Genomic DNA, 24117 nt, shown 5'->3' on the forward strand with positions numbered 1-24117 from the left:
TTCACATGAAGGCTCTTGACGACCCCAGAAAGTCGAACAGTTTACATAACTCCAAAAACATCTCATTTTACCTTTCAGCGTTCATTCATTCAATCGTATTTATTGAGCGCTTACTGTGTGCGGAGCGCTTGGGAAGTACAAGTTGGCAACATATAGAGACGTTCCCTTCCCAACAGTGGGCTCAGCATTCCCCTTCTCGGGATTTTATAAAGACTAAAAGTTTAGGGACCAGCCGAATGTACTTCCTAATTAGGATTTTCATAATTTTTTGTCTTGTCTTGACTTACGCCGAGTCGTCTCCGACCCACAGCGACGCCCCGGACACATCTCTCCCAGTCCGGCCCGCTCTCCATCTGCAGTCGTTCTGGTACTGGATCCGGAGACTTTTCTTGGTAAAAATACAGAAGTGTTTTACCATTGCCGTCGGCGCTTTTGTACTTCCCAAGCGCTTAGTACAGTGCTCTGCACACAGTAAGCGCTCAATAAATACGATTGAATGAAATGAATGAACTCGAGTCTCCACCCTCAGTTCTCTCCCAGGCCAAGCAAGGGCTGAATTCCCGTTCTCCTGAGTTAGCTGGAGTAGGGTTATAATAATAATAATAATAATGGCATTTATTAAGTGCTTACTATGTGCCAAGCACTGTTCTAAGCAGTGGGGAGGTTACAAGGTGATCAGGTTGTCCCTCATGGGGCTCGCAGTCTTCATCCCCATTTTCCGGATGAGGGAACTGAGGCCCAGAGAAGTGAAGTGACTTGCCCAAGGTCACACAGCTGACAATTGGCAGAGCAGGATTTGAACCCATGACCTCTGACTCCCAAGCCCGTGCTCTTTCTATTGAGCCACGCTGCTTGTCTTGATTATCTAATCAGAAGCAGCATGGCTCAGTGGAAAGAGCCCGGGCTTTGGAGTCAGAGGTCATGGGTTCGAATCCCACTCTGCCAATTTGCTGTGTGACTTTGGGCAAGTCACTGCACTTCTCTGTGCCTCAGTTCCCTCATGTGGAAAATGGGGATGAAAACTGTGAGCCCCCCCGTGGGACAACCTGATCACCTTGTAACCTCCCCAGCGCTTAGAACAGTGCTTGGCACATAGTAAGCGCTTAATAAATGCCATCATTATTTAACCTTTTTTTCCCCATCTGCTCTCACTACTCAACTACCCCAACCCACAACGCCACCAGACATAAATTCCTGCCCGGTTTCAACCCTCGTAAATCTACCTGGATTCCCCTTTCAGAAACGATCTAGAATGAGAGAGCATAAATTGCAATTTTACTTTGGGAATGCTATAAAAGTGAGCAGATTTAGCCTCTCATTCAATATCAATCAATCAACCCATGATATTTATTAAGCACTTATTGTGTGCACAGCACTGCAGTAAGAATTTTATTCGGATGACACCTGTCCACATGTTTTGTTGTCTGTATCCCCTTTCTAGACTGTGAGCCTGTTGTTCGGTCGGGACCGTCTCTATATGTTGCCAACTTGTACTTCCCAAGTGCTTACTACAGTGCTCTGCACACAGTAAGCGCTCAATAAATACGATTGAATGAATGAATGAACCCGTGATATTTATTAAGCACTTATTGTGTGCACAGCACTGCAGCAAGAATTTTATTCTGATGACTTGACACCTGTCCACATGTTTGGTTTTGTCGTCTGTCTCCCCCTTCTAGACTGTGAGCCCGTTATTGGGTAGGGACCGTCTCTATATGTTGCCAACTTGTACTTCCCAAGCGCTTAGTACAGTGCTCTGCACACAGTAAGTGCTCAATAAATACAATTGATTGATTGATTCTGATGACTTGACACCTGTCCACATGTTTGGTTTTGTCGTCCATCTCCCCCTTCTAGACTGTGAGCCCATTATTGGGTAGGGACTGTCTCTATATGTTGCCAACTTGGACTTCCCAAGCGCTTAGTACAGTGCTCTGCACACAGTAAGCGCTCAATAAATATGATTGAATGATTGATTCTGATGACTTGACACCTGTCCACATGTTTGGTTTTGTCATCTATCTCCCCCTTCTAGACTGTGAGCCCCTTATTGGGTAGGGACCGTCTCTATATGTTGCCAACTTGGATTTCCCAAGCGCTTAGTACAGTGCTCTGTACACAGTAAGCGCTCAATAAATATGACTGAATGAATGAATGAATGAATTCTGGAAAGTAGAGAACAACAGAGCTGGTAGATACATTCATTCCCTGCCCACAAGGAGTTTACAGTCCAGAAGGGGAGACAGATATTAAAATGCATTATGTGTATTTACGTAAATCCCATGGGCCTGCGGGTAGAATGAATATTCATTCATTCAATTGTATTTATTTTATTTCTTTTTTGGTATTTGTTAAGCGCTTACTATGTGCAAAGCACTGTTCTAAGTGCTGGGGAGCGCTTACGGCGTGCAGAGCACTGAACTAAGTGCTTGGAAAGTACAATTCGGCAACAAATAGAGACAATCCCTACCCAATAACGGGCTCACAGCCCAGAAGGGGGGAGACAGACATCAAAACGAAATAAACCAAGTAGCCAGGCATCAATAGCATCAATATAAATAAATAGAATTATAGATATTTCCTTCCAAATCAACCGATGGCATTTATCAAGCGGACTATCAAGTGCTTAAAATGTACAGGCCCAAGTGCGTAGGTGATGCAGAAGGGAGGAGTCGGAGAAATAAGGGCTTCATCTGGGAAGGCTTCTTGGACGAGATGTGATTTTAGGAGGGCTTTGAATATGGGGAGAGTGGTGAGCTGTCAATCAATCAATCGATGGTATTTATTCATGCATTCATTCATTCAATCGTATTTATTGAGCGCTTACTGTGCGCAGAGCACTGTACTAAGCACTTGGGAAGTACAAGTTGGCAACATATAGAGACGGTCCCTACCCAACAGTGGGCTCACAGTCTAGAAGGGGGAGACAGAGAACAAAACAAAACATATTAACAGAATAAAAGAAATAGAATAAATATGTACAAGTAAAATAAATCAATAAATAGAGTAATATTTATTGAGCACTCACTTTGTGCAGAGCACTAGACTAAGCACTTGCAAGAACACAGTGCAACAGAGTTAGCAGACACATTCCCTGCTCATAATAATAATAATAATAATAATAATAATGATGGTATTTATTAAGTGCTTACTATCTGCAAAGCACTGTCATAAGGAACTTACAATATTCATTTGTTCTATTGTATTTATTGAGCGCTTTCTGTGTGCAGAGCACTGTACTAAGTGCTTGGGAAAGTACAATACAGCAATAAAGAGAGACAATCCCTGCCCACAGTGAGCTCACAGTCTAAAGCGGGGGGGAGACAGACATCAGGGAAGCAGCATGGCTCAGTGGAAAGAGCACGGGCTTTGGAATCAGAGGTCATGAGTTCGAATCCCGGCTCCGCCACATGTCTGCTGTGTGACCTCAGGCAAGTCACTTAACTTCTCTGAGCCTCAGTTACCTCATCTGTAAAACTGTGAGCCCCCCGTGGGACAACCCGATCACCTTGTAACCTTCCCAGCACTTAGAACAGTGCTGTGCACAGAGTAAGCGCTCAATAAATGCCATCATCATCATCAGTACAAGTAAACAGGCATCGATATAAATAAATACGATGACAGATATATGCATAAGTTCTGTAAGGTGGGGAGGGGGAGAAAGAGGAAACGGTGTGAGCCAGAGAGACACAGAAGGGAGGGGGAGATGAGGAAAAGTGGGGCTTAGTCTGGCGCTCAATAAATACGATTGATTGATTGATTGGGAATATGAATATTCCCAATATGAAGTGGGAGAGAGTTCCAGGCCAGAGGGAGAATGTCAGCAGTGTGTTGGATGGATCACGGTGGGAAATAAGCAAGGAAGATAGAAGGGGAAAGCTGATTGAGTGATTTAAAGCTGATGGTAAGGAGTTTCTGTTCGATGTGGAGGTGGATGGCCAACCTCGGGATGTTCCTGATGAATGGGAAGATGGGAAGATATGGACTGAATGGTGTTTTTTTAGAAAAATGAGCTGGGGAGAGACAGGATCAGCGAGGAAGCTGAGGCAGTCGCTAAGGTGGAATGGGATAAGTGCTTGGATCCGCGTGGGAGCACTTTGAATGGGGAGAGAAGGGTGAACTTTAGCGATTTTACTAAAATTGACGATTTCCACTCTTCAAGGAGCTCTCGGATCATTGTGCAAAAGGCACCAGAAGAAGGTGAGTCATTAAAAAGAAGATTAAACAAATTCTGTCAAAGGGAATTTCCAACAACAAGTCGTTCCACTGTGCTGAGATTTGGATTGGTCTGTCCACGTCAGAATTGGTTGCTGCAGCAGATGCCAAGAGTTAAAGGAAAGACAATTTTTTAGGGAAATTTCAGAGTCGCATTTTTATAGCTCCCAAAACATCATTTTGGGACATAACGTTGTTGGGTAGGGACCGTCTCTATATGTTGCCAACTTGTACTTCCCAAGCGCTTAGTACAGTGCTCTGCACACAGTAAGCGCTCAGTGCTTAGAACAGTACTTTGCACATAGTAAGCACTTAATAAATACCTTCATGGTTATTATTATTATTATTAAATACGATTGAATGAATGAATGAATAAGCAATTGGAAAATGTTATGCATTGCCATAGGGGCTGCAGTAGCTTTCAGCACTGACCATTTTAAATTTTGATTTTCTGTTTACGCTGTTCTTTGACTTTTTTTTCGCACCCTGACTGCCCATTGTGGCAGCGATATGTTATCGAAAGTAGGGTGCATACTTTGCACATAGTAAGCGCTTAATAAATACCATCATTGTTATTATTATTATTATTAAATACGATTGAATGAATGAATGAATAAACAATTGGAAAATGTTATGAACTGCCATCGGGGCTGCAGTAGCATTCAGCACTGACCATTTTAAATTTTGATTTTCTGTTTACGCAGTTTTCCGACTTTTTTTTCACACCCTCACTGCCCATTGTGGCAGCGATGTGTTATCGAAAGTAGGGTGCGTACTTTGCACATAGTAAGCGCTTAATAAATACCATCATTGTTAGTATTATTATTATTAAATACGATTGAATGAATGAATGAATGAATAAACAATTGGAAAATGTTATGAACTGCCATAGAGGCTGCAGTAGCATTCAGCACTGACCATTTAAATTTTGATTTTCTGTTTACGCTGTTTTTCGACTTTTTTTTGCACCCTGACTGCCCATTGTGGCAGCGATGTGTTATCGAAAGTAGGGTGCAATAGAAGCTAACCAGAGTAAATTGGCTGCAGGGTTCGAGACCCCAAGATGGTGACGCAGACAGGAAAAATGACTCGGAGACGTGAGTTCAGATAGAGCAGTAAAGGAGGAAGGTGGCTACCTGCCCTTTTATCTTCCGGGAGAGGGACGAGTGACAAGCAGCTCCGATCCCATTCCCACTGTGTCTTTTATTGAGTTACAGCAATGCGGGAGCGAGCGATGGGAACTTCAGGAATCCAACGAGGACCGACAGGATGGGTGTGAATTTTCTGCGGTCTCTGTTATCACAGCCTTGTACAGACAAGACTTACTTGTTATAGGCCTTACGACCTTGCTGTACAGACGGGAGTTACTTGTTATCGGCCCTACGACCTTGCATAGGCAGGTGTTACTCGTTACTGGCCTTGAAGACATTCTGTTGTTGAGCCTTGCATAAAATACAAAAAGGAGTTGCTCTCGGCCTGCACAAAATGGAGGGTTACTGTCGATAGCCCTCTCCTTCCTCTCCCCCTCGTCCCCTTCTCGATCCCCCCTGCCTTACCTCCTTCCCTTCCCCACACCACCTGTATATATGTATATATGTTTATACGGATTTATTACTCTATTTATTTTACTTGTACATATCTATTCTATTCATTTTATTCTGTTAATATGTTTTGTTTTGTTCTCTGTCTCCCCCTTCTAGACTGTGAGCCCACTGTCGGGTAGGGACCGTCTCTATATGTTGCCAACTTGGACTTCCCAAGCGCTTAGTACAGTGCTCTGCACACAGTAAGCGCTCAATAAGTACGACTGATTGATAGGCACAAGATGGAGTCAGTCATGCCAAGTCCGCTGGCGGACAACAGATGTAATCTCCTCAAGAGAGACCGTTTCTTTACTTGTGTCATATGTTCCTAAGTGCTTAGTTCAGCATTCATCACCCAGTAAAGTATTCCATCCAAGGCTCTACACAGAGAAAGTGCCCAAGACATGTAATAATAATAATGATTTTGGTGCTAGTTAAGCACTTACTATGTGCCAAGCGCGTGGCTCAGTGGAAAGAGCCCAGGCTTTGGAGTCAGAGGCCGTGGGTTCAAATGCTGGCTCCGCCACTTGTCGGCTGTGTGACTTTGGGCAAGTCACTTCACTTCTCTGGGCCTCAGTTCCCTCATCTGTTAATGGGGATGAAGACTGTGAGCCCCTCGTGGGACAACCTGATTACCTTGTATCTACCCCAGCGCTTAGAACAGTGCTTTGCACATAGTAAGCACTTAACAAATACCAACATTATTATTATTATTATTATTGTTATTACTAAGTGCTGGGGTAGATATAAGGTAATCAGGTTGGACGCAGTCCATGTCCCTCATAGGGCTCAAAGTCGAAGTAGGAGGGAGTAGGATTAATCCCCTTTTTACAGATGAGGCTGGAAGTGCCCGGCACATAGTAAGCGCTTCACAAACACCAGCGTGGCTCAGTGGAAAAGAGCCCGGGCTTTGGAGTCAGAGGTCATGGGTTCAAATCCCGCCTCCACCACATGTCTGCTGTGTGACCTTGGGCAAGTCACTTCACTTCTCTGAACCTCAGTTCCCTCATCTGTAAAATGGGGATGAAGACTGTGCGCCCCATGTGGGACACTCTGATCACCTTGTAACCTCCCCAGCGCTTAAAACAGTGCTTTGCACATAGTAAGTGCTTAACAAATACCAACATTATTATTATTATTATTATTACTAAGTGCTGGGGTAGATATAAGGTAATCAGGTTGGACGCAGTCCATGTCCCTCATAGGGCTCGAAGTCGAAGTAGAAGGGAGTAGGATCAATCCCCTTTTTACAGATGAGGCTGGAAGTGCCTGGCACATAGTAAGTGCTTCACAAACACCATAAGGAATATATGCATCACGGGTTGATTCATTTATACTCTCCAGTCCCGCTAAGTAAAGCCTCAACGTATGAAACATAAATGGCAGGTTGGATCCCTTCCTGCCGCCTCTGTGGCATCTCCTTTGGCGTCTTAGTGCCGGTCTTCTTGCTGATCCCAGAATTCCCCAGCCTAGGAGAATTCCCCCAGGAACTCTGGCCTCGTCCACCAGCACTTACGCTACCTAGGCCAAACCCTTCTTACCTGAGGCCCGATGCCTGACGAGCCTCGGACTGACTGAGCTCCTTCCCTGGCATCTCTCAACCACTCCAGCTGCTTCTGACGCTGTCAACCACCACCGCCTCCGGGAAAAACGATCTACCCTGGGCTTCATGGACACATCCTCTCCTCCTTCTCCTCTTATCTCTCTGGACGCTCATTCTCAGTCTCCTCCGCGAGCTCCTCTTCTGCCTCCCACCCCCTAATTGTGAGAGTCCCTCAAGGTGCAGTTCTGGGTCCCCTCCATTCATTCATTCATTCATTCAACCGTATTTATTGAGTGCTTACTGTGTGCAGAGCACTGTACTAAGCGCTTGGGAAGTACAAGTTGGCAACATACAGAGAGGGTCCCTACCCAACAGTGGGCTCACAGTCTAGAAGGGGGGACAGAGAACAAAACAAAACATAGTAACAAAATAAAATAAATAGAATATGTACAAGTAAAATAAATAGAGTAATAAATACGTACAAACATATATACATATTCTCCACTCTCCATCTCCACCTCCATCTTTTAGACTGTGAGCCCACTGTTGGGTAGGGACTGTTTCTATATGTTGCCAACTTGTACTTCCCAAGTGCTTAGTACAGTGCTCTGCACACAGTAAGCGCTCAATAAATACGATTGATTGATTGATTGATCTACACCCACTCCATTCAGTCAATTATATTTATTGAGCGCTTACTGTGTGTAGAGCACTGTACCACCCATTCGACTACCACCTCTATGCAGACATCCAAATCTCCATCTCCAGCCCTGATCTCTCTCCCCCTCTGCAGTCTCCCATTTCCTCCCGCCTCCAAGACATCTCTGCTTGCCCATGCCTCAACAATATTTCAAAAACAGAACTGCTTATTTCCCTGTTCCGCCTTCAAGACATCCCTGAACTCCTTATTTTCCCACCCAAACCCTGTTCCACCCCTGACATTCTCATCAATATAGATTCTTCCTGTTTCAAAAGCCCGTAACCTTGGTGTTACCCTTGACTTCTCTCTCTCATTCAACACACTTATTCGATCCACCACTAAATCCTGTCGGTTCCACCGCCACGACATCGCTAAAATCCGCCCTTTCCTCTCCATCCTATCCCGCCTTGGTTACTGGATCAGCCTCCTTGCTGACCTCCCTGCCTCCTGTCTCTCCCCTCTCCAGTCCGTACTTCACTCGGCTGCCCAGGGCGAACGAAGGGGAGTGAACAAGGCGGTGTTGGAGGGCTTGGGGGGCAAACTGAGGTTCTGGTTTGAGCTGGGGCTTGGAAATTTGGGACCAGTGGCAGAGGAGCTGGGGATCAAAGCCCAGCAGAAGACAGAGAGTCGAATGCAGGAGGTCGGTGGAGGAGATGAGGCAGAGGTAGGGGAAGAAAAAGTGGGATTCGGCACTGGGCTTTGGGAACCTTCCGGTGGTATCCCCCTGTAGAGGAGGACTTACCTCCTTCCCTTCCCCATCTTACCTCCTTCTCTTCCCCACAGCACCTGTATATATGCATATATGTTCGTACTTATTTATTACTCTATTTATTTATTTATTTTACCTGTACATATCTATTCTATTTATTTTATTTTGTTCGTATGTTTGGTTTTGTTCTCTGTCTCCCCCTTTTAGACTGTGAGCCCACTGTTGGCTATATGTTCCCAACTTGGAATTCCCCAGCGCTTAGTACAGTTCTCTGCACTCAGTAAGCGCTCAATAAATACGATTGATTGATTGATTGACTTGCCCTCTCCATCAGCTTCAGAACAGCTCTCCCCGTATTTAGGATGCTGGAACATTCCCCGCTCACCAGCTCAGCCACAAACCTCGGACACCCACTCCTTCAGGTCAGGAGATGCGGCCTGACCGGGGTCTCGGGAGAGAAAGGCCTCGCTCCACAAACTCGGCCTTATCCCCGGCTCTTGACATTATCCTCCACTCGTCTCTCTCATTCAACCCACAAACTCAATCCGTCATCAATCAATCAATCAATCAATCGTATTTATTGAGCGCTTACTGTGTGCAGAGCACTGTACTAAGCGCTTGGGAAGTACAAGTTGGCAACATAGAGAGACAGTCCCTACCCAACAGTGGGCTCACGGTCTAAAAGGGGGAGACAGAGAACAAAACAAAACATAGTAACAAAATAAAATAAATAGAATAGATATGTACAAGTAAAATAAATAAATAAATAGAGTAATAAATAATTATTATATAAATATAAATTATTATAAATATTATATAAATATATAATTATTATGTAATATAAATAAATAGTAATCAAGTCCTGTAGGTTTTCATTCATTCAATCGTATTTATTGAGCACTTACTGTGTGCGGAGCACTGTACTAAGCGCTTGGGAAGTACAAGTTGGCAACATATAGAGATGGCCCCTACCCAACAGTGGGCTCCCTTCACAACATCAATAAAATCCACCCGTCAACTCCATCCAAACTCTTATTATGTTGATCCAAACACTTATCCTGTCTACTTGTTTTGTTTGTTTTGTTGCCTGTCTCTCCCGCTTCTAGACTTTGAGAGTCTAGACTCCCGCCTTCGAGAAGCAGCGTGGCTCAGTGGAAAGAGCCCGGACTTGGAAGTCAGAGGTCATGAGTTCGAATCCCTGCTCCGCCGCTTGTCAGCTGTGTGACTTTGGGTAAGTCACTTCATTCATTCATTCATTCATTCATTCATTCAATCGTATTTATTGAGCGCTTACTGTGTGCAGGGCACTGTACTAAGCGCTTGGGAAGTACAAGTTGGCAACATATAGAGACGGTCCCTACCCAATCAATCAATCAATCGTATTTATTGAGCGCTTACTGTGTGCAGAGCACTGTACTAAGCGCTTGGGAAGTACAAGTTGGCAACATATAGAGATGGTCCCTACCCAACAGCAGGCTCACAGTCTAGAAGGGGGAGACAGACAACAAAACACTTCACTTCTCTAGGCCTCAGTTCCCTCAACTGGAAAATGGAGAGTAAGACTGTGAGCCCCACGTGGGACAACTTGATCATCTTGTATCCCCCCCAGTGCTTAGATCAGTGTTTTGCACATAGTAAGCGCTTAACAAGTACCATCATCATCATTATTATTATTAGACCATGAGCCTGCTGTTGGGTAGGGATTGTCTCTATTTGTTGCTGAATTGTACTTTCCAAGCACTTAGTAGAGTGCTCCGCACACAGTTAGTGCTTAATAAATACAATTGAATATATGATTGAATGAATTATCTTATCCTGCCTTGACTGCTACATCCATGCTACATTCCCCCTCCTCCCCCTCCCCACAGCACCTGTATATATGTATATATGTTTGTATGTATTTATTACTCTATTTATTTTATTTGTACATATCTATTCTATTTATTTTATTTTGTTAATATGTTTGGTTTTGTTCTCTGTCTCCCCCTTCTAGACTGTGAGCCCACTGTTGGGGAGGGACCGTCTCTATATGTTGCCAACTTGGACTTCCCAAGCGCTTACTCCAGTGCTCTGCACACAGTAAGCGCTCAATAAATACGATTGAACGAATGAATGAATCCATGCACTTATCTTCTCCTGCCTGGACTGTCTCCTTGCTGACCTCCCTGCCTCCTGTCTCTCCCCACTGCAGTCCAGACTTCACTCTGCTGCCCGGATCGTTTTTCCCTGAAAGCCGTTCAGTCCAAGTTTCTCCTCACATCCACCCCTGCACCAAACAGAAACTCCTCACCCTTGACTTCAAAGCACTCCAACTTGTAATATTAATAATGATATTTCATTCATTAGGAGGCCTTCCCAGACTAAGCCCCTTCCTTCCTCTCCCCCTCGTCCCCCTCTCCACCCCCCATCTTACCTCCTTCCCTTCCGCACAGCACCTGTATATATGTATATATGTTTGTACAAATTTATTACTCTATTTATTTATTTATTTTACTTGTACATATCTATTCTATTTATTTTATTTTGTTAGTATGTTTGGTTTTGTTCTCTGTCTCCCCCTTTTAGACTGTGAGCCCACTGTTGGGTAGGGACTGTCTCTATGTTGCCAACTTGGACTTCCCAAGTGCTTAGTCCAGTGCTCTGCACACAGTAAGCGCTCAATAAATACGATTGATTGATTCATTCATTCAATCATATTTATTGAGCGCTTACTGTGTGCAGAGCACTGACCTAAGTGCTTGCACTGTAGTAAGTATTTGTTAAGCACTTACTATGTGGAACGCACTGTTCTAAGTGCTGGGGAGGTTACAAGGTGATCAGGGTGTCCCGCGGGGGGCTCACAGTTTTCATCCCCATTTTCCAGATGAGGTAACCGAGGCACAGAGAAGGTAAGTGACATGCCCAAAGTCACACAGCTGATAGTTGGCGGAGCCGCGATTTGCACCCATGACCTCTGACTCCAGAGCCCGGGCTCTTTCCACTGAGCCACGCTGCTTCTCCTTCTCCTTGTACTTCCCAATTGCTTAGTCCAGTGCTCTGCACACAGTAAGCGCTCAATAAATACGATCGAATGAATGAATGAACTCAATTGCCTTGCCCTCTACTAGCTAACCCCCAAGATTTTCTACTACAGCTCAGACCCCACGCTTCGCTCCTCAATCTCCCTCCCTCGGTCATCTATCTCACCGCTGACCGCCTACCTGTTCTCCCTCCTGGTAAAACTATAAGTCCCCTGTGGAATCTGACAATCTGGTCTCTACCCCAGCGCTTACTACAGTGCTGGAAACATAGGAAGCTCTTAACAAATACCACAATTATTATTATTATTATTATTATTATTATTATCATTATTATTATTATTATGGATTCTGCCCTGCAGTAGGAGTCCTGTCTCCTTGCCAAATCCAGGGGGAAGTGGGGTGGGAAGTCTGGTCAGACCTCTGGGAGAGGGTCTTCACTTGTCAATCACTTGTGAAGGGAGTTGAACGGAAGGGCAGAAAGATCTTGTGGCCTTTTGGATCTTTTAGACTGTGAGCCCACTGTTGGGTAGGGACTGTCTCTAGATGTTGCCAGCTTGTACTTCCCAAGCGCTTAGTACAGTGCTCTGCACACAGTAAGCGCTCAATAAATACGATTGATTGATTGATTGGGGCCACTCAAGGCCAGCGCTCTCAGAAGAATTCCTTAACGGGGAATGCTTTAGGGTTTCCCATCCATCACTTTCTGTGTTGGGGAGAGAGGAAATTCAAGACTCCCTCTCCCTCCCAAGCACCCAGTTAAACAGTTTTGCTGGAGAGTAGGAGGAATCCTGGTTTATTTCATCTCCTCATCACCATTACTTCAATCAATCAATTGCATTTATTATTAATAATAATAATAATAATAATAATAATAATGGCATTTATTAAGCACTTACTATGTACAAAGCACTGTTCTAAGCTCTGGGGAGGTTACAAGGTGATCAGGTTGCCCCAAGGGGGCACACAATCTTCATCCCCATTTTCCAGATGAGGGAACTGAGGCCCAGAGAAGTGAAGTGACTTGCCCAAAGTCACACAGCGGACCATTGGCAGAGCCGGGATTCGAACCCATGACCTCTGACTCGCAAGCCCGGGCTCTTTCCATCGAGCCACGCTGCTTCTTAAGCACTTCTTAAGCACTTACCAAGCACTTGGGAGAGTACCATATAATAGCAGGCACATTCCCTGGCCACAACGAGCTTCCAGTTTAGAGGGGGAGACAGATGTTAATATAAATGAGTTAATTATTGATATTGATAAGTGCTGTGGGGCTGACGGGGGAGTGTGAATAAAGGGAGCAAATCAGGGTGACGCAGAACGGAGTGGGAGAAGAGGAAATGAGGGGTTGATCAGGGAAGGCTTCTCGGAGGAGATGTGCTTTCAATAAGGCTGTGACGACGGGGAGATAATTGTCGAGCAGATATGAAGAGGGAGGGCGTTCCAGAGGTAGGACGTGGGTGAGAGGTCGGTGGCGTTTAGTTCAGTGGGTTTAGAGGAGCAAAGTGTGTGGGGTGGGTTGTAGTTAGGACAGCATCGAGGTGAGGAAGGAGGGGGCAAGGTGATACAGTGCTTTAAATAATAATAATAATAATAATGGCATTTATTAAGCGCTTACTATGTGCAAAGCACTGTTCTAAGCGCTGGGGAGGTTACAAGGTGATCAGGTTGTCCCTGGTGGGGCTCACAGTCTTAATCCCCATTTTCCAGATGAGGGAACTGAGGCCCAGAGAAGTGAAGTGACTTGCCCAAAGTCACACAGCTGACAATTGGCAAACCAATGGTGAAGAGTTTCTGTTTGATGCAGAAGTGGATGGGCAACCACTGGATGATAATAATAATAATAATAATAATAATAATTGGCATTTGTTAAGCGCTTACTATGTGCAAAGCACTGTTCTAAGCGCTGGGGAGGATACAGGGTGATCAGGTTGTCCCACGGGGGGCTCACAGTCTTAACTGTGACTGTTAAGACTCAAGAACTAGAGGTTCTTGAGGAGCGGGGAAACATGGCCTGAACATTTTTGTAGAAAAATGATTAGGGCAGCAGAGTGAAGTATGGAATGAAGTGGGAAGAGACAGGAGGCAGGGAAGCAGCGTGGCTTAGTGGAAAGAGCCCGGGCTTGGGAGTCAGAGGTCGTGGGTTCTAATCCCGGCACCACCACTTGTCTGCTGTGTGACTTTGGCAAGTCACTTCACTTCTCTGTGCCTCAGTTACCTCACCTGCAAAATGGAGATTAAAAGTGTGAGCCCCACGAGGGACAACCTGATGACCTTGTAATAATAATAATAGCGATGGCATTTGTTAAGCGCTTACTATGTGCAAAGCACTGTTCTGGGGGCGGGGGGGGGGGGTTACAAGGTGATCAGGTTGTCCCCGTGGGGCTCACAGTCTTCATCTCCATTTTACAGATGAGGGAACAGGCCCAGAGAAGTGAAGTGACTTAACCAAGGTCACACAGCAGACATGTGGCGGAGCCGGGATTCAAACACGCGACGTCCGACTCCAAAGCCCGGGCTCTTTCCACTGAGCCACGCTGCTTCTCTATCAATCAATCAATCGTATTTATTGAGCGCTTACTATGTGCAGAGCACTGTACTAAGCGCTTGGGAAGTACAAATGGGCAACACATAGAGACAGTCCCTACCCAATAGTGGGCTCACAGTCTAAGGTAGTAGTCTTCTCTACCCCAGTGCTTGGCAATACCATCGTTATTCTGATGATGATGATACAATAATCACAGCAGGGCAGAATAAGGGCCTCCTCGCCTTTCATTGACTTTTCCGTTGTTTCTCAAAATGAGGCCTCCCACCTCCTCTCTAGATCCACCCTTCTGCCTGCACCCCTTTTTCACTTCCTAAAAAACAGCTGCCGCCTGTGAAGGCTGGTCTGACTGGCTCCAATACTCGGGAGAGGGAAGAGAAAGCCAGGAGAGTCATTCCATGCCGCCCCTCCGTGAGGGAAGTGGGAAAGACTTAGCCAAGCCGATCCGAGAGAGGGTTAGGGAGGGAAAGTTGGGGGGCGGAGGGGGCAGGAAGAGTAGGGAGGATGACCTTTGACCCCCTTCTAGACTGTGAGCCCACTGTTGGGTTGGGACCGTCTCTATATGTTGCCAACTTGGACTTCCCAAGCGCTTAGTACAGTGCTCTGCACACAGTAAGCGCTCAATAAATCCGATTGATTGATTGATGTAGAGAGGTGAGGCATGGTGAGCACTATGGCCTAGTGGATAGTGCTTGGGAGTCAGAAGGAGCTGGGTTCTAATCCCCGCTCTGCCCCCTGTTTGTTGTGAGACCCTGGGCAAGTTCAATCTATCAGTCAATCAATCAATCAATCGGATTTATTGAGCGCTTACTGTGTGCTGTACTAAGCGCTTGGGAAGTACAAGTCGGCAACATGTAGAGACGGCCCCTACCCAACAGTGGGCTCACAGTCTAGAAGGGGGAGACAGAGAACAAAACCAAACATATTAACAAAATAAAATAAATAGAATAGATATGTATGAGTAAAATAAATAGAGTAATAAATAAATAAATAAATAAATAAATAAATAAAGTAATAGTTCAGTGGAAAGAGCCCGGGCTTTGGAGTCAGAGTTCATGGGTTCAAATCCTGGCTCCACCAACTGTCAGCTGTGTGACTTTGGGCAAGTCACTTCACTTCTCTGGGCCTCAGTCACCTCATCTGGAAAATGGGGATTAAAATTGTGTGAGCCCCCCCCCGTGGGACAACCTGATCACCTTGTAACCTCCCCAGCGCTTAGAACAGCGCTTGGCACATAGTAAGTTCTTAACAAATACCAACATTATTATTGTAGAGAAGCAGCGTGGCTCCGTGGAAAGAGCATGGGCTTTGGAGTCAGTGGTCATGGGTTCAAATCCCGGCTCTGCCAATTGTCAGCTGTGTGGCTTTGGGCAAGTTACTTCACTTCTCTGGGCCTCAGTTACCACATCTGTAAAATGGGGATTGACTGTGAGCCCGCCGTGGGACAACCTGATCACCTTGTAACCTCCCCAGCGCTTAGAACAGTGCTTTGCATATAGTAATCAATCAATCGTATTTATTGAGCGCTTACTGTGTGCAGAGCACTGTACTAAGTGCTTGGGAAGTACAATCAATCAATCAATTGTATTTATTGAGTGCTTACTGTGTGCAGAGCACTGTACTAAGCGCTTGGGAAGTACAATCAATCAATCGTATTGAGTGCTTACTGTGTGCAGAGCACTGTACTAAGCGCTTGAGAAGTACAATCAATCAATCAATCAATCATATTTATTGATCGCTTATTGTGTGCAGAGCACCGTACTAAGTGTTTGGGAAGTACAAGTTGGCAACATATAGAGACGGTCCCTACCCAACAGTGGGCTCACAGTCTAGTAAGCACTTAATAAATGCCATTATTAGTACAGTGCTCTGCACATAGTAAGCACTCAAATACGATAGATGATGATGATGATGATGATGATTATTATTATTATTCTCTGTGCCTCAGTTACCTAATCAGTAAAATCACCATCTTAATCTCTATGAGCCCCATGTGGGACAGGATCTATGCCCAAACCAATTTGCCCATATCCACCCCAGCGCTTAGTACCGTGCCTGGCACATAGTAAATGCTTAAGAAATACCTTTATTATTATTATTATTGTTATTATTATGATGACCCTGGGAGAGCAGGACACAGGGAAAGCTCATGCTGGGAACACTGGAGAGACACAGGGCACGGCGAGAGATCAGAGAAGATCCTGAGGCTGGAAGGCTAGTCCCCGATAACCCTTTCACTTTTGGGGAGACACCTGGGCTTCAGTCAAAAAGTAACGGCAGTGACAGCAATGCCCGGACTTGGGGTACACTGGCAGAACGTCCCCCAAACTGCATTTAAAGAACAGAGGATCCAGCGAAAGCTAACCGCGGTCAGGACACTCCTAAAGTGACTCCGTAAGCTCTTTCGGTTGGAATTTAGTGCCGACAACACCCAAAAATGTCTTACTTCCCTTTTCTTCCCTCCCTAACCTCTGCTTCTTTCAGCTCCTTCCCTTCTGCCTTTGGTTTCACTCAAGTCTTCCCTATTCTTAAAAACCCCTCTTTCGATCTCACGGTCCCCTCCAATTATCACATATTTATTACTCTATTTATTTATTTATTTTACTTGTACATTTCTATCCTATTTATTTTATTTTGTTGGTATGTTTGGTTCTGTTCTCTGTCTCCCCCTTTTAGACTGTGAGCCCACTGTTGGGTAGGGACTGTCTCTATGTGTTGCCAATTTGTACTTCCCAAGCGCTTAGTACAGTGCTCTGCACATAGTAAGCGCTCAATAAATACGATTGATTGATTGATTGATTGATTGATTGATCACATCAGCCCCCTTACCCCATTCCTATCCAAACCCTTGAGTGGGTTCTTCCCACCCACCACATTCATCTCCTCTCTACTAACTCTTTTCTCAACCCACTAAAATTCATTCATTCATTCAATCGTACTGATTGAGCACTTAATGTGAGCAGAGCACTGTACTAAGCGCTTGGGAAGTACAAGTTGGCAACATATATGGAGGGTCCCTACCCAACAGCGGGCTCACAGTCTAGAAGGGGGAGACAGACAAAACAAAACATGGGGTCAGGTGTCAAGTCATCAGAATGAATAGAAGTAAAGCTAGATGCACATCATTGACAAAATAAATAGAATAGTAAATGTTTTTGTGTTTTTTATAAATTTTATAAATTTTTATAAATATGCACATCATTGACAAAATAAATAGAATAGCAAATATTTTTGTGTTTTTTATAAATTTTATAAATTTTTATAAATAAATATGCGCATCATTGACAAAATAAATAGGATAGTAAATATTTTTATGTTTTTTATAAATTTTATAAATTTTTATAAATAAATATGCACATCATTGACAAAATCAATAGAATTGTAAATATTTTTGTGTTTTTTATCAATTTTATAAATTTTTATAAATAAATATGCACACCATTGACAAAATAGAGTAGTAAATATTTTTATGTTTTTTATAAATTTTATAAATTTTTATAAATAAATATGCACATCATTGACAAAATAAATAGAATAGTAAATATTTTTATGTTTTTTATAAATTTTATAAATTTTTATAAATATGTACTGTGTGCTCTTCACACAGTAAGCGCTCAATAAATACGATCGAATGAATGAATGTACAAATGAAATAAATAGAGTAATAAATCTGTACAGACATATATACAGGTGCTGCGGGGAGGGGAAGGAGGTAGGGTGGGTGGGATGGGGAGGGGGAGAGGAAAAAGGGGGTTCAGTCTAGGAAGGCCTCCTGGAGGAGGTGAGCTCTCGGTAGGGCTTTGAAGGGAGGAAGAGAGCTAGCTTGGAAAAACATGGAACGCTTCACGAAGTTGCGTGCCATAACCACCCTTCCCACATTTGAAGCCCTACTAAAATCTTATCTCCTCCAGGGAGTCTTCCCTGACTTAACTTCTCATCTCTCCATCCCATCACCTAAGGACTTGTGTCTATAAACCCACAGCACTTATGAACCTATCATCATCATCAGTCGTATTTATTGAGCGGTCCCTTCTATTTGCTTGCCTGTCCTACCTGCAATTTATTTTAACGTCTGCCTCCCCCCACTAGATTGTAAGCTTGAAGGCCAGAGTTGTATCTACCAACTCAATTATACTGTACTTTTCCAAGCACTGAGTTCGGTACTTATGAGAAGCGGTGTGGCTCAGCGCAAAGAGCCCGGGCTTTGGAATCAGAGGTCATGGGTTCAAATCCCGGCTCTGCCAATTGTCAGCTGTGTGACTTTGGTCAAGTCACTTCACTTCTCTGGGCCTCAAAATGGGGAAGAACAGAGGACCCAGCGGAAGCTAACCGCGGTCATATATAAAATGTATATATTTTATATATACACATATATAATGTGTATATATAGACTGTGAGCCCACTGCTGGGTAGGGACTGTCTCTATATGTTACCAACTTGTACTTCCCAAGCGCTTAGTACAGTGCTCTGCACACAGTAAGCGCTCAATAAATACGATTGATGATGATGATGATGTATATAGAATGTATATATATGTTTTATGTATGACATATATAAAATGGGAAAATGGGGATGAAGACTGTGAGCCCCCCATGGGACAACCTGATCACCTTGTAACCTCCCCAGCGCTTAGAACAGTGCTTTGCACATACTAAGTGCTTAATAAATGCCATCATTATTATCATTATTACTTTACACCCAGCCTCATGTAGGACAGGGACTATTTCCAACCTAATGTCTTGGTACCTAACCCAGTGCTTAGAACAGTGCTCAGAACAGCATTTAGAACAGTGCTTTGCACATAGTAAGTACTTAATAAATGCCATTAAAAAAAAAACAGTTTGCCACAGAGTAAACATTTTTTAAAAAGCACTCAATAAAGGTCATCAATTGATTGTTTTTTTGACCGTTTCACTCCACTGAGACAGCATTCTCTAAGGTCACCAATGACCTCCTTTTAACCAATGCAATTCATTCATTGTAAAATGAAATAACCAATGCAATTCACCTGTATATATGTATATATGTTTGTACATATTTATTGCTCTATTTATTTATTTATTTTACTTGTACATATCTATTCTATTTATTTTATTTTGTTAATATGTTTGGTTTTGTTCTCTGTCTCCCCCTTCTAGACTGTGAGCCCACTGTTGGGTAGGGACCGTCTCTATATGTTGCCAACTTGGACTTCCCAAGCGCTTAGTACAGTGCTCTGCACACAGTAAGCGCTCAATAAATACGATTGATGATGATGATGATGATGATGTTGGGCAGGGACTGTCTCTATATGTTGCAAACTTGTACTTTCCAAGCACTTAGTACAGTGCTCTGCACACTGTAAGCACTCAATAAATACAATTGATTGATTCATTCATTCATTCAATAGTATTTACTGAGCGCTTACTGTGTGCAGAGCACTGTACTAAGAGCTTGGAAAGCAAAATTGGCAACAGTCTAGAAGGGGGGAGACAAATAAAACAAGCAGACAGGCATCAATAGCGTCAATATAAATAGAGTTACAGATCTATACACATCATTAATAAAATAAATAGAATAATAAAATAATAAATATGTACATATATACTCAAGCGCTGTGGGGCGGGGAGAGGGGTAGAACAGAGGGAGGGAGTAGGGGCGATGAGGAAGGGAGGAGGAGCAGAAGAAAAGGGGGTTCAGTCTGGGAAGGCCTCCTGGAGGAGGTGAGCGTTCAATAGGGATTAGAACTTGGGTTAATAATAATAATAATAATAATAATAATAATAATGTTATTTATTAAGCGCTTACTATGTGCAGAGCACTCTTCTAAGTGCTGAGGAGGATACAAGGTGATCAGGTTGTCCCTCGGGGGGCTCACAGTCTTAATCCCCACTTTACAGATGAGGGAACTGAGGCACAGAGAAGTTAAGTGACATGCCCAAAGTCACACAGCTGACAAGTGGTGGAGCCGGAATTTGAACCCATGACCTCTGACTCCAAAGCCCGGGCTCTTTCCATTGAGCCACGGGCTAGAACTCAGGTCCTCTGACTCCCAAACTCTTACCCTCTCCCCTAGGTCCACGATGCTCCTTGGCAGTGGGAAGTGAGAGACCAATATATAATAATAATAATAATGGCATTTATTAAGCGCTTACTACGTGCAAAGCACTGTTCTAAGCGCTGGGGAGGTTACAAGGTGATCAGGTTGCCACAGGGGGCTCACAGTCTTAATCCCCATTTTACAGTTGAGGTAACTGAGGCCCAGAGAAGTGAAGTGACTTGCCCAAAGTCACACAGCTGACGATTGGCAGAGCTGGGATTTGAACCCATGAACTCTGACTCCAAAGCCCGGGCTCTTTCCACTGAGCCACGCTGCTTCTCTTTCTTTTGCTTTTCTTTCTGGCCAAGGACCTCAGTTTTGCTCACGATGGCCAAAAGGATTTGCCTGTTACTTCTGTTTACCAACATCCTGAAATACTCATCTGGGCTCCATCACAATACTTAATGATTCAACTAGTAAACAATGTAATTTCAGGTGAACTGGACGTAACTGAAGCACTGTGAAAATTGTTTTTCCTATCAAGCCCCATCATCATCATCATCAATCGTATTTATTGAGAGCTTACTATGTGCAGAGCACTGTACTAAGCGCTTGGGAAGTACAAATTGGCAACATATAGAGACAGTCCCTACCCAACAGTGGGCGTGCGGACCTGCTTACCACTAGCAGCTCGTGACATTGGCGGATTTCTCGTTCCGAGGCCGACCTCAGGGAACGTGTTTTGAACCACAACTGAGCACAGAGAAGGTTGAAAAGCTGTAAGACATTTAGGGTTTGTTTTTCTGCACTTACTGTCAATTTATGTTTCAAACTTGGGTCCAGGTGACCCCGTGACCCAAAAATCTCCACTGAGTCCCAATTTAGAGTCATCGGACGAGCCTCAGGTGGCACAGGGATTGTGTCCGACCTGATTATCGTGTTGCATTCACCCCAGCGCTTGGCAGAAAGTCAGGTTTAACAACCACCGCAGTCGTAATTTCAAAACACTCCTGGCCTCAGTTCTGCAATTCAGTGACCACAGAGAGAAAAGAAGCCAGGTCAGAAAGAACGGTCACTCAATAAATGTCTTCAGTGATGAAGGTGTGAGCCCACTGTTGGGTAGGGACTGTCTCTATGTGTTGCCAATTTATACTTCCCAAGCGCTTAGTACAGTGCTCTGCACATAGTAAGTGCTCAATAAATACTATTGATTGATTGATTGAAGGTGATGAGGGGAGAATCATGGCATTAAATTTTTCTTTGGAAATCATAGCTACTTCGTAAGGCAACACATATAACCTCTCTTTCAACTTCTCTCCTTAACCATTCTTTGACCTAATGACACCTTCAATAATAATAATAAACAATGGTATTTGTTAAGGGCTTACCATATGCCAAGCCCTGCTCTAAGCACTGGAGAAGATAATAATAATAATAATAATGGCATTTATTAAGTGCTAACTATGTGCAAAGCACTGTTCTAAGCGCTGTAAGATATGAGACAATCAGGTTGTCCCACGTGGGGCCCACAGTCCCAATCCCCACTCTAACAGAGGAGGCAACTGAGGCACAGAGAAGCCAAGTGACTTGCCCGAAGCCACACAGACGACAAGCAGCGGAGCCGGGACTAGAACCCACGACCTCTGACTCCCAAGACCGGGCTCTTTCCGCTAAGCCACGCTGCTCACCCCAAAACCATTACTTTCTGAAAAAAAGAATCAATTTTATATGGAAAAAGGAATAAAAATAAGGTAGGTTTTCTCAAACAACCCATTATTTTTACCAGGATAACCTTCTTAAAAAAGATGTTTGTCATGAAGCGTATAGAAACTAAAACTAAAGACATAGATCTTCCATCGTGAAGACTATAGCATGTTCAAATCTGCATTTATCTGCTCAGTTTAGGAAAGGACCTAAAACACAAAGACAACAAGATGATAGGGAGATGGAAGGGCTATCGGACTGGAAGGGGGCATGATTGAAGTTTACAAAACCATGAAGAGTGCTATTATTTTTTTATGCTATTATTTTATGCTATTTTATTATTTTATGCTATTATTTTATGCTATTTCTTAAGTGCTTACTATGTGTCAAGTACTGTACTAAGCGCTGGGGTTGATACACTGAGCAGCCTGGCTCAGTGGAAAGAGCCCGGGCTTTGGAGTCAGAGGTCAGGAGTTCAAATCCCGGCTCCGCCAATTGCCAGCTGTGTGACTTTGGGCAAGTCATTCCAATCAGTCAATCAATCAATCGTATTTATTGAGCGCTTACCGTGTGCAGAGCACTGTACTAAGCGCTTGGGAAGTACAAGTTGGCAACACATAGAGACGGTCCCTATTCCACTTCTCTGTGCCTCAGTTCCTTCATCTGTAAAATGGGGATGAAGACTGTGAGCCCCCCGTGGGACAACTTGATCACCTTGTAACCTCCCCAGCGCTTAGAACAGTGCTTTGTACATAGTAAGCGCTTAATAAATGCTATCATTATTATTATTATTACACAAGGTAAACAATTTGGGCACAGTTCATGTCTCACACAGGGCTCACGTTCTTACTTCCACTCCAGTCCATACTTTACTTGGCTGGCGAGATCATTTTTCTAAAAAAAAGTTCAGTCCACATTCATTATTATTCATCATCAAATTGATCAAATGCCATCATTATTATTCATTCAATCACATTTAGTGAGCACTCACCATGTGCAGAGCACTGCTTGGGAAAGCTCAACACAGCAACAAAGAGAGACAATCCCTGCCCACAAGGAGCTCACAGTCTAGACTTCTAGACTGTGAGCCCACTGCTGGGTAGGGACCGTCTCTATATGTTGCCAACTTGGACTTCCCAAGCGCTTAGTACAGTGCTCTGCACACAGTAAGCGCTCAATAAATGTGATTGATGGATAGAGGGGCTCCCTACAATAGTCAAGAACTTCCAGGGGTTACCCATCCATCTCCAAATCAAACAGAAACTCCTTATCATTGATTTTAAAGCGCTCAATCAGCTCACCCTCTCCTACCTTACCACCTCACCCAATCTGCACACTTTGCTCCTCTAAAGCCAATTTACTCACTGTACCTCAATCTCCTTTATGTAGCCACTGACTTCTTGCCTATGTCCTCTGGAACGTCCTTCCTCTTCATGGGGGAACACCCTCCCTCATTCACTTATTCAATCGTATTTATTGAACTCTTACTGTGCGCAAAGCACTGTACTAACCGCTTGGGAGAGTACACTATAACAATAAACAGCCCCCCTTTTTCCTCTCCTCCTCCTCTCCATCACCCCCTCTCTCCCTCTGCCCTACCCCCTTCCCCTCCCCACAACAGTTGTATAAATTTGTACCTATTTACTACTCTATTTATTTTATTAATGATGTGTAAGCCCAGGCTCTTTCCACTGAGCCACGCTGCTTCAAGTGACCCCATTACATAACACCTGTATATATTTATTTATTTTATTTGTACATATTTATTCTATTTATTTTATTTTGTTAATATGTTTTGTTTGTTCTCTGTCTCCCCCTTCTAGACTGTGAGCCCACTGTTGGGTAGGGACCGTCTCTATATGTTGCCAACTTGTCCTTCCCAAGGGCTTAGTACAGTGCTCTGCACACAGTAAGCGCTCAATAAATACGATTGAATGAATGAATGAATGTGTATATAGTTATAATTACATTTATTCTTACGGTTTTGACACCTGTCCATATGCTTTGCTTTGTTGTCTGTCTCCCCCTACTAGACTGTGAGCCCGTTGCTGGGTAGGGACCTTCTCTATATGTTGCAGATTT

Source organism: Tachyglossus aculeatus, chromosome 1 (genome assembly GCF_015852505.1).
Source record: "Tachyglossus aculeatus isolate mTacAcu1 chromosome 1, mTacAcu1.pri, whole genome shotgun sequence".
In the NCBI taxonomy this organism is placed as follows: domain Eukaryota; kingdom Metazoa; phylum Chordata; class Mammalia; order Monotremata; family Tachyglossidae; genus Tachyglossus; species Tachyglossus aculeatus.